Here is an 11,000-nt window from a genome sequence, read left to right on the forward strand (position 1 = left end):
GAACCGGCGACCTTCTAGCTGTGAGGCAACGGTGCTAACCACCGCGCACCTTGCAGCCGTCATAGTAATATTTGTAACTTTATTAAAAACCCCTGGACATCTTGTTTAGGTTCTTAAACTGCAGAAGTCTCTTGGACGAGCATCTTCAAGAACCTAAAAGTGATGTCCAGTTGCTTTTTTTTTTTTTTTTACTGAAGTTCCAAGGATGCACAGAAAACTTTACTGAGCATTACAATAACAAACTGACCAACCACAAATCCGATTATTATCTTGCACACCACGCGAGCGCACCAAAGTAGACAAATGACTGATGTTTCTACACGTCCTTAGCAGACGTCTGTGCTTTTTCTAGTTTTCTATTAAGTCAGTTTACATGTTAAAATAAAAAAAATAGCAAGAAAGGGGCTCTTTCGAAAATAATAATGTTAATAACAAGGTTTAGTTGGAGGTCTGGTCAAGTGAATGACTTTTTAAGCAACTTGAAATCCTGCACAAGTGGTTAATTAATACCACTGAAGTTGTTTTTTCTGATAATTTAAATAAGAATTTTTAAGTTTCATGTTTGCCCATTGCATTATTTTATCCTGTTATTTCAGGTTTTTGCTGTGGTGTCATTTTAGTATCGGTAGGTATTGTATCATAGTCATCATTTCAGCATCAGAAAGCATTCATCAAGAAGTGTTACATGAATGCGTGTGCCAGATAATGCACATACCCTGAGCTGAAACAGTGTAAGTGGGTGTGATAGCTAAATGAGAGGTCGCCTCCCCACCCCTGGGTGCCACGGACACTTATTGTCACTGCATGCTTTGCCTCCTGTGCACTCTTAACAATCTTCCCCCCTCATCTGGGCTGCAGTTTCTCTTTCCCCCCACATCCCTCGTTTTTTTTTCTCCTTTTCTTCCCTCACTGTTACTACTAAACAGGCCTTTTGTTTCAAACCTCCTCTGCTTTTCCGGAGCAAATATAACAAAACCCAAAAAACAAAACAACACAAACAAAAGCCCGAGAACGAAGGCGATCTGATACGCTCTGTCCTTTCCTGTCCTTTCTGACCCTTGTCTCTCCTCTCACCATGCCGGAGCTCACACTGAGCGCATGAATAGAGATCTGTGTTGAGCTCTGTGCTATGAATACTAAGATGTGGAGGGGGAGAGCGGGGAGGAGGGCGGGGTCAAGAGCACGTGATTGGCCTCGTCCATCTCCAGCTGAACCCTACACAGCTCCTGCCTACACATACAGTAAACATACACTTGTGTATTGGACATATCGACCTATTGAACAGTTCGAGAGTAACACAATATGATTTATTGTCCACAAGAATGCTTGGCTTGCAAAACCAAAACCCTACACAACATGGAGCAGCTACACTTGCATGGTGGCCGGTGTTATTCTTTGCTTTTTATTGCCATTAAATACACAAAAAAGACTCTATGTGTCCATCTGAGTCCATAATCTATTTGTTCCAACTGAAGACATAAATTGGTCAAGTGCTATTAACTGGTTATTTTGTTGTTGGGCATCCAGCACAACGAGGTGGCTCAGTCGTTGGCATGTTTTGCCCGACACTGTCCAGGGTCTTTCTGTGTAAAGGCTGCATCACTTCCCTTTGCTTGTGCAGGTTTCCTCTGTCCAACCTGCTAAGTTAAATCTCCAGAGTGTCCTTAAACAAGGCACTGACTCTAAATTGGACTTGGAAACCCACTTTTCTCAATACTTGGGCTTCAATGCATCCTTAAATGCAAAGAACAAAAGGATAACTTTGACTCTACGATCTTATAAAGTTGCTACGCTAACTTTTGCACATCCAGCAAGATTTCTTTGGAGTCATCTGTTCTGGTCACCTGATGAATGCATTAATTCTCGTTTTGGCTCTGTTTTGGTCTCCACCAACACCTACAATAACCTCCACAGATATTTTGGCCTCACAGGTCTGCTGTGTTGAGATAGAAGTGCATTAAAAGAGTGAGATTAAATCAAAACAACACTCTTGCAGGCTCCAAAACTACAGCAGTACGTTAAAAGATGCTAAAAATGCTCCTCAGAGAGTTCAAACAGTTCTACTTTATACACAGGTAGGATCTTTGTGGCATAAATTTTGTCTGCTAAAGTCCATGTGAATGTCCAAGTGCAGCCCAAAAGTTGCGCAACACTACATGGGCAGTAACGTGCACGCTCAGTAGAAGAGTGCATGGACAGAATATGTAGATAAAGATCGACTGTGCAATTATGGAACAGACGCCTCCACACAGACTCTAAACAAAGTAGAAAGAAGTATATTAACACCAACATCAATGGTGTCTGCAGCTGTCCGTGTGCACGTCAGCGAGAGAGTATAATCAAGGCTTTAGTGGTAAATTGCAGAGAATAAAGATAGTTCTCTGAGAATATCGTCGCAGGGAGATCATCTCACATTACATATCGTCATTTCATACTTCTGTTTTGTCAAAAAAAAAAAGATTTATCCTCAGCCTTAACAGCTGGGCACTGTCGTTTTCACAAAACAGCGCTCAAACTGGAATAAAAAACGTATTTGTTGGAGGGACTATTTACTGCAGCGGATGAATACAAGATCCCCACGTTTGAAATTTTGATTAGTTTGTGGACAACAGTGGAAGTTTTCAGCACAGAGGAATAAGTAGCACCAGTTAACTGGATCACCACAGAAGTTTCTGGTCTTTTCATGAATCTGCGAATGATAACAAAAAATGTAGAATGTCAACAACCTTTCAGTGTCTACAGTTACTGGTCTGTAAATTAAGCCTTCAGAGCACAAACGTGCTTTTTACTATTAATAAGCTGTGTATCAAAAATGTAAGATATGGTTTGAATTTCAAAATAATGCACTTGTAAATAGATAAGAAGGGGCTGAATGACAATCTAGTAAAGCATGTGGTAATGATATTAAGATATAAAATGTGTGTTTGCAACTACAGACACCATAAGCAATTCATTACATGTCTCTTTAGTGCTTAGAAATGCAACACAGGTGAGTTTGACCAATATTAGCAGAGCCAAAACTAGATGTTTAAAGTGTGTTGCTCTTGCTGAGAGTAACGCTGATGGATTTCAAAGTGACTTTTTACACTCTCTGGATGACAACACTCAAGGTTAGGATCTCTTCCTCTCTGTGCGGCCCTCCAGCCCTCTCCTTCCCTCTGTCCTGAGCGCACAAGAATCCTTTGTTTTCGAGGAGATGAAAGGGACAAAAGCCACCATTGAAAAATACGACTGGGTGAGCGAGTAAGTGAAAGAGGGAGCAAGTTAGACGAGGGGAAAGGAGAGGAGAAAAACTGAGCGCTGAAGTGTGTATGTGTTTGATCGTGTGTGAGTACGCGGCGCTTGACATTGTGAGGGGGCAGCGACGGGGCGGGGTAAGAGAGGGAATAATTGGTTTTGAGGGGAGGTTTGAGAGAGAATTGAGCATCGGGTGACAAAGGGAGTGAAAGAGGAAGAAGGGAGAGAAATGGGTGGCGATGGAGAGAGAGGAAGGGGTTTGTGGAGTGAAGGTGCAGGAAACCGATCGGTGACAAAAGACTGTCATTAGTATTCCAGAGGAGAGAGTAATCCCTTCCACTCAGTGCCCCTGTCCAGTGTCCACTGCCATAAAGAACCCCCCCCAGCAGCCAGTACACTGCACTGAAAGGACTCTATGCAACACAACTTGAATGGCTGTGACCACTGTCTGCACCACGGCAGCCTCTGCTCCGCACTGAAAGAACTGTATAAACATCAACACAGGCCATGCCAACAGGGCATCTGCACAGCCAACACAAGGCGATAAAACCGAAAACTTACTGGAGCCAAACTGAGCACCGCACAATGCCGTACAAACAAGCAGCTGTTCATGCCAACGTCTCTGTGTAGAGGAGAAGTTTTCAGACGACCTCTTCTTCAGCAGGGCTTTGTGCGTCAAAACTTCAACGCAGTCCAGCACCACGAAACTTGTAACGCACATCGCAAGAGACGTATTTACAGAATGAGCACGTTAATGCTCTTTAAGTTTTAAGAACAAACTTAGGAATCCTTGTCTGATGTTAACAAGGCTGTTGGATGCTTGACTGTGTCCGACATACCGATATTTTCCTTTCAGCAGGTAATGATGTTTTATCCAACGATTTGCAGAAAACATTTGTCCCTCCTGTAGCGGAATGAACATATTATTTTGTCTACTAATGTTATTTTGTGTGACATTTCTAAACAAAAGTGCAGACTTTGGGGTCGATTTCATTATGGAGCAAACAGGGGGATTTCCACTGCAGGAACTCAGGTGCAGGAGACGCCCCGTCATTACCCTGTAAACCTTCTTGTTTCGACTGTAGGATGCAACCTCTGCAACCACAGCAATAACTCCAGATTCACCAAAATAACAGAAATATCTTGTAGTTAGTGGATGTAACTTCAGTTCTATGAGCATGTGGGAAATAAGGCAATAGAGGGATTGTTAGATTAGTCACTGTGGTGCATTTTACATTAAAGACTGTGATGCCTGAGAGAGGAAGCCGTGACGAGGATATCAAGAGGTCAGAAAAAAAAGTGTTTGTGGTGTTTTCTAAGTGACTAATCAGCACTGTGAATGCGTCGATATCAACGTGAAACCTAAAATTAAACCTTTTTTTTACAGTTGGAACATAATATCTGGGTACAGAAGGAGGTCAGTATGACAGACAGGAAGATACCAGCACACACTTTTCAGACCTGCATTCATTGTTTTGCACTTGGTTGTGTGCGTGTTAAGCGCAGCTCGTCCTGCACCTCCATCTGTAGTTCTGCAGCAAAACATCTCATACTAGAATTAAAGTTGAACGAAATATAAAACCATTATCCGTGAATTGAATTCTCTGCAATTGCAGCATTCAGTGTATTTCTGCTGTACTGAGGCTGCTTCCACGCTGTCCGTCATTCCACATCAACCTGATTTATTTATTTCGACTTTAACAACAGGAAGGAAATGTAAGCAGTAGCCATGGCGACCAGACGTTTGTCTCAGTGTGTCTTCAGACTGTACGAGCCTCAATCTAACACTTCCCCAAACCTGCACTTCCTCAAGCCAAGAATTAAAGGCCGGAGAGTTACGACACTGACCTGAATTAAACAACGGAGAGCAGCTGCTGGCTACTGGGGAATAACTCAGGAGTGATTTTTAACATCTTCCTCCAACTCAGTGGAAGCCAAAGCTCGTATGGTTCTGCTGTAAATCTGACTGGTCTGCTGCTGCCGTGGCGCGGAGTCCTCAATGAGAAGATTTGTGTTGACCGAATGTTTCCGAGCCAAGATGTTTTTTTGTTTTTTTTTCTGGGTGAAAACTCCATCACACCTGTTCTTTCCTCTGCGGTTTGTGCTTTTAAATCTGCTGTGAGTTCTGCGCTACAACCACGACTTTTGTCCAACTTCTTGTCACATGACGTTGGAAAATGCCCCGAACACTTAACCCAGTTTGTAACTTTTCAACTGGGGCTGAATTATCTTTGGCTACAAGTGAACTGATGTTTTATGATTATATTTACATGCACCTTTTTGAACCTTTTGCACTGCACTGATTTAGGCCTACAGAGATCGATTCAGTGTAGATGTTGTGCATCTCCTTTATTATTACGCATTACTAATATCCCTCCGCGCTGTAAACAACTGTCTGCATCATGTCTGAGCACCTGTTTGAATGTTAACCTCAAGTTTTAAACAGTTTAAACATTGTAGGAACTTGTAAATATAAAAAAACATAAAGATATTACATGAATTTATTATTTTAACAACAACGCATAAGGAGCCAATAAGTGTTTCTTACCTTTCTGTTGACTTGTAACAGAACTTCACTTTGACCACAGCTTGGAAATTTGACAGACTTAATGAGCAATTTCACTGTCCAGCACACATGTGAAAGACAGATATTGCTGTTTTATATCTGTCTTGGGATTTGAAATTTCAGGGTCTTGCACTTGTTGACAGCTCACACATGTTCACCTCTAATTTTGGCATCACATTGTTGTCTTTTGCAGTTTCCTCCTATGTCGCTGCCATCCTAAAAAAAAAAAAAAAAATCTCAGAAAAAAAACAAAACACAAAATCAGTGAAAAGAGCGGGCTGGATGAGGACTACCCGGCGGTCGCTCGGTGTCTCCCAGCACACTGGTACTGGCAGTACCGGTTCCGGCTCACTCTTACTGGATCATTATGTAATCGGATGAGCACAGTTTGCACTTCTTCTTGCATGTGAAACAGAAAGAGAGAGAGTCCTGTGTGTCCTCTCAGAGAGAAGTTAAAGAAGCCTGCGCTGTCCACTCCTCCAGGGCCCCCCAGCATGCCTCTCTATATAAACCCCAAAGTGTTCGGACGGCCGCTGTTTCGCGACATTTTTAATTCATTAATTCAACTCTCCTCCCAGCTTCTCCTCCTACCCTCCCTCTCAGTGTCGCTCCCCGACTGTACTCTATAAATGGGCCTCTTTGTTGCGAGGCCTCCTCCGCTGTTTCAGCCTTTGTCAACTTTCTCATGTAAATGTTTGATGGTTATAAGATACAAGCCTGGAAGTTGTCGCACTGAAACAGAAGGTATTTACAAATCAAAGACAAGAAGAAAAAAAAAAAAAGGAAAGAAAAACTGAGCTGCTTTCTTGTGCACTTGGCTCCTTGCAATTTTGCGTTGGCCAGTGAATGGATAATGTCGGTGCATCTCTGTGAGGCTCTGCCATGTCCGCCTGCAAGGAGGGGGACATGGTGGTGCAAAGGCGAGCACACATGGGCCTACTGTGAATGGACAGCACGAGAGACCAGGATGAATTAATTCACCAACGTAACAACCGCTGAACTGAAACCCTGATCCTGTGGTGAAGGGATGCATCTAACTTTCCCCTCTAGTGTAAAGAAAAAAGGAAGAAAGTTGATATTGTTTATCTTCCTCTCTGCCTCTATTCTATTACCTTTCAGAGGGGATTACTGTACTTTTTTTTTTTTTTTTTTTACAGCCAATGGCGGCTGGTCAACACGGGGCGCCCCACTACTAATGACCAGAGAAAAAGTAGTTCTCAAACACATTACATTTGAATTAATTATAAAAAAAATAAAAAATAACGTACATGTTCTTTTTTCATATTAACAATATTTGTATTATTAACAGATTCCAAATTAGTCTTCACTGCGTGTTTACTAATTCTACACGTCCTGGATGCGGGTCGTCAGCCACATGAGTGTGTATGTAGCTCGAAAAGCTTTTCGTGATCATGTGACCTTGGCTTGGGCTCTGATTGGCAGCTGCGGACTTGTTCATGGGGCGCAGCTCAGTACGTCCTGGACCCGTCCACTTTTGTTGTAAACCAATTAATTTAATCTTTATTTGCTTTTGTCTTCTGGGGTTGGATATCAAAACTGTCCTTCTACGTTCTTACAACTGTGCTTTAAATACATATCTGACAGCGTCACACGGCCTTTCCCGTGTGTCCTGTTAACTGATGAGCATGATGATCATGAAGCTGTGTTAGTGTCGCTGTAACTGCCACAGGAAGCTGCTGTGTGGACCACAGTGGTGGAAAGTAGAACTTTTAGAACTTCGGTGTACCGCGGTATTTACACTTAAAAATTAGGTCTTCTCATGAAAAACAAAAATGTCCTAGTTTATTATTTTTAAAGTCATTTTTGGTCACACACCTGTCAGAGCACCACAGCCACCAACAGCAGCTACCACAGTCTGCTATGTGGACAAAATTGTTGGTACCCTTCAAACCTGAGACAACTGGAGCAGTCTGCTCATGAGAAGTGGGCCGAAATACCTGCTGAGAGGTGCACAAGTCTCACTGACAGTTACAGAAATCATCTGATTGCAGTGATCGCCTCAAAAGGTTGTGCAACAAAATATTAAGTTAAGGGTACCATCACTTTTGTCCAGGCCTGTTTCATGAGTTTATTTTTTTAAATAATTCTGTTGAACCACGGTTCAAAAGCAACGTCTGATTTTCATTGCTTAATTTTCATAGAACTTTTATTTATTATTACTTTTGTCAGATTCAAGTTATTTCTGTGACCATTGTGGGTTTTTCTTTCATTAACCAAGGGGTACCAACAATTTTGTTCACGTGTGTATGTGGGGCGTTCAGGGAGCTTCAGTAAATCGTTGTGTCTATCAATAAGAAAATGTTCAGAAAGTCAGATGTTTTGCCTTTGACCAGGTAGGAGGTGCAACAAAATGAGAAAGTGGGTCGTACTGGTGCTACCAGTAAAAAAGTTGGTCTGGAGCCCTGAATTGTGTTTTTTTATTATTTATGTGTTTTGAGTTTGTACAGATCCTGTAAATATTGATGAAAGTTTAATGAATGGTTTTGAAATTTAGCTCTGGTCAGTCTTAATAATGTTAAATTAGATTATGATTAAAATATCCTCCAAAGGTAGAAAACTTGCATTCCTGCAAATAGTTGTGCCTGATGTTACTCATGTTCTAATTTCTGATTTAAAATAAAAGGTCATTTGCAGACTGCTTCCCCACCAAACATTCTCACCAGCCGCAACTGTTTACAGATTTTGATCCTTCACAATTTGACATTAAAAACATGATCCACTAATAAAATATGATGCATTTTTTTGGCCTGACCAACCTGGCGGTATAAAGTGCATTGCTGCTGAACATCAACTTGCAGTGATTTTATTAATGGTTATATATAGGCTTGACTTACATCTTTGCTATTTTTACATTAAAAACCCTGATTAATACATGCAGCTCTTTGTGATTTACTGGTCTTTTCAATTTCTTTCTTCTCATAATGTCAAAAAACTCAGGTGTGACAGCTATTATCAGCAAAAGCGCATCAACCACATCGCCAACCACCATATAGGTGAATGGGGCAGCTGTGTTTACAGGACTATTCCTATGGCAAAAGGCTTTATGGCATTAAACATGTTGTAAATACATGTTATTTTGCAATCTTAATGTCCTCATTACCACTTATTGCCATCAGACTAAACGCTGTCTTTGGTGGATGCCAAACATCACATATCATCACAAACACACCGTCCCCACTGTGAAGCATGGTGGTGGCAGCATCATGATGCAGGGATGCTTCTCAGCAAGTAGCTTTGTAAAGGTAGAGGATAAAATAAATGCAGCAAAGTACATGGGGAATCCTGGAGGACGACCTGATGCAGTCTGCAAGAGAACTGTACTGTAGTTTACAGATCATTAAGGGATAGAAATGTGTTTGTGTTTGTTCTTTGGCCCACTTTGTTCTAAAAATGAGGAAAAGAAGGATCGTTGTATTGCACTCTGAAAAGTAATTCAAGGAGGAACAACACCACTACATTCAACACATGGTTGCAAGATTAAAAAAATAGATTTACTGACATAGTTTAAAGTTGCAAACATTATTTTGATGGGATGTGTTGACATAACCTAAAGTTGTGTACAATTTAAACTCAGATTTCAGCATTAGTTGATTTAAAACTAAATTCACGTGGCGGCAACTTAACAAAAATAGATCTGATGGCATAATTTCATCAGAACTTCAAATCCACTCCTCTATGCCTGTACAGATTCAGATGGTTACAGCTGCTAATTGAAAGTACTTTTGCTTGCAGAGGAAACACTAATTGACCAAACTCAATGTAGTTTGCTGGTTGAACGTAATTTAATCAGAAGTTGTCATAATTTAAAAAAAGTATTTGTATTATTTTTTAGTTAAGCCCCTATTTATATATATATTTTTTGAAGAGCAGACATACATGTAATACATGTACTCATGTAATTCATAACAACACAAAACAAGCCAATATAAGAAAGAGTACGGTCTAACATCCTACAGAGTCTGTGTGTGTCGCCATAGAAGCACCCTCATAGAGGTAATGAAAGTGAAAAGGGCACCACCATTCAAAGCTTTGTTTTGACAGCAGCTACATTTACGGCATGTTCAGATGAGACTCTCAAAGTGGAGCGCAGACGCATGAATCTGCTGCGAGGACGCGCTGCACAATAACCCCGCTACTGCGCAATATTTTGCCCGGCTGGTTTCACACGCACATCAATCCTCGGGGCCCCTCCAACCTGCCAGCTGGTGTTGTTCCTCCTCGACACCCTCTCCCGTCCTGCAGAGTTTGGGGCTCCCCTTGCACAGAGCAGTGGGGCCCTACATCCACAGGGGCCCTGATTATATGGGTGTGTTTACCTTTTTGGTGAAGATTTCATCAGGTTTTGGCTGCCTCTAGGTTGGGGTCGCTCTTGACTTCTTGGGTGGTGAGCTACACCTGAAGGCATGAAGCAGATGACCAGAGAGGTCAAAAACAAATAAAAAATACACTGAAAACAGACTGAGGAACTTCTCTTGTAAATTGTTGCACAACCAATGCAAGACGTCGCTTACTGTTCTTATTCTGTCTGCACTGGTGTAAACTTCTGGCGATGTGTACCTGCCACTTCCTCAGCAGTTGTTCTCTTCTAAAGAACTCTGTTGCCGTACACCTCTGCCAGCCTTGGATGTTTTCACAGAGCTCAGATTCTTCTTTCTGCGGTGATGCTGCTTTGAAAGTAAAAGCAATCTTATTGGATGATTGAAAACCTCAACAGACAGATCTTCCAGTGTTGGGTGGCAACATTTGCGTCTCAGTTCAAGCCTGTTTTTGAGGCGCATGCAAAGTGACGCCCAGCATTTAGTATAAGTCTTAATTTTATCAGCGTCGGTTGATCCATAATTAAAGAGTGAAACTGTGCATTTTACCCTTTACAGTTACTTTGCTCTATTGAGTCCTGCATGTAGTTTGTACTGATAAGAAGGGATTTGATCATGTTTGGCTTTAACGTTCACCAGCAGTTTTACCATTTTAACATTTAGCCTGAGCAGCGCTGTGTCTCTGTGCCTTTGTGGCGTAATCGGTTAGTAAGTCAGCTTTAGTCCTAAATAACATACATCTCTCACACTGATGGTCCTGAGGCGTTCTGCAGATATTTTCCATAAATCCTTACATTTTTTTTATCTAGGAATGTCTTGACAACAACTGGATGGACTGTTATGAAATCAGATGCAAACAA

General features: G+C 41.5%; 1 protein-coding gene across 1 annotated transcript in view; it reads right to left on the reverse strand.

Moving 5' to 3' along the window:
• Positions 1 to 5,876, reverse strand: part of kcnj10a (potassium inwardly rectifying channel subfamily J member 10a) — a 25,797-nt gene extending 19,921 nt beyond the window's left edge. Inside the window, exon 1 of the mRNA XM_008297486.1 lies at positions 5,786 to 5,876. The gene's annotated coding sequence lies outside the window, so the exon portion shown is untranslated. The remainder of the gene's footprint in view (positions 1 to 5,785) is intronic.
• Between the last annotated feature and the right edge of the window lie 5,124 nt (positions 5,877 to 11,000).

The sequence above is a fragment of the Stegastes partitus genome, unplaced genomic scaffold (genome assembly GCF_000690725.1).
Source record: "Stegastes partitus isolate 25-593 unplaced genomic scaffold, Stegastes_partitus-1.0.2 Scaffold1224, whole genome shotgun sequence".
NCBI lineage: Eukaryota > Metazoa > Chordata > Actinopteri > Pomacentridae > Stegastes > Stegastes partitus.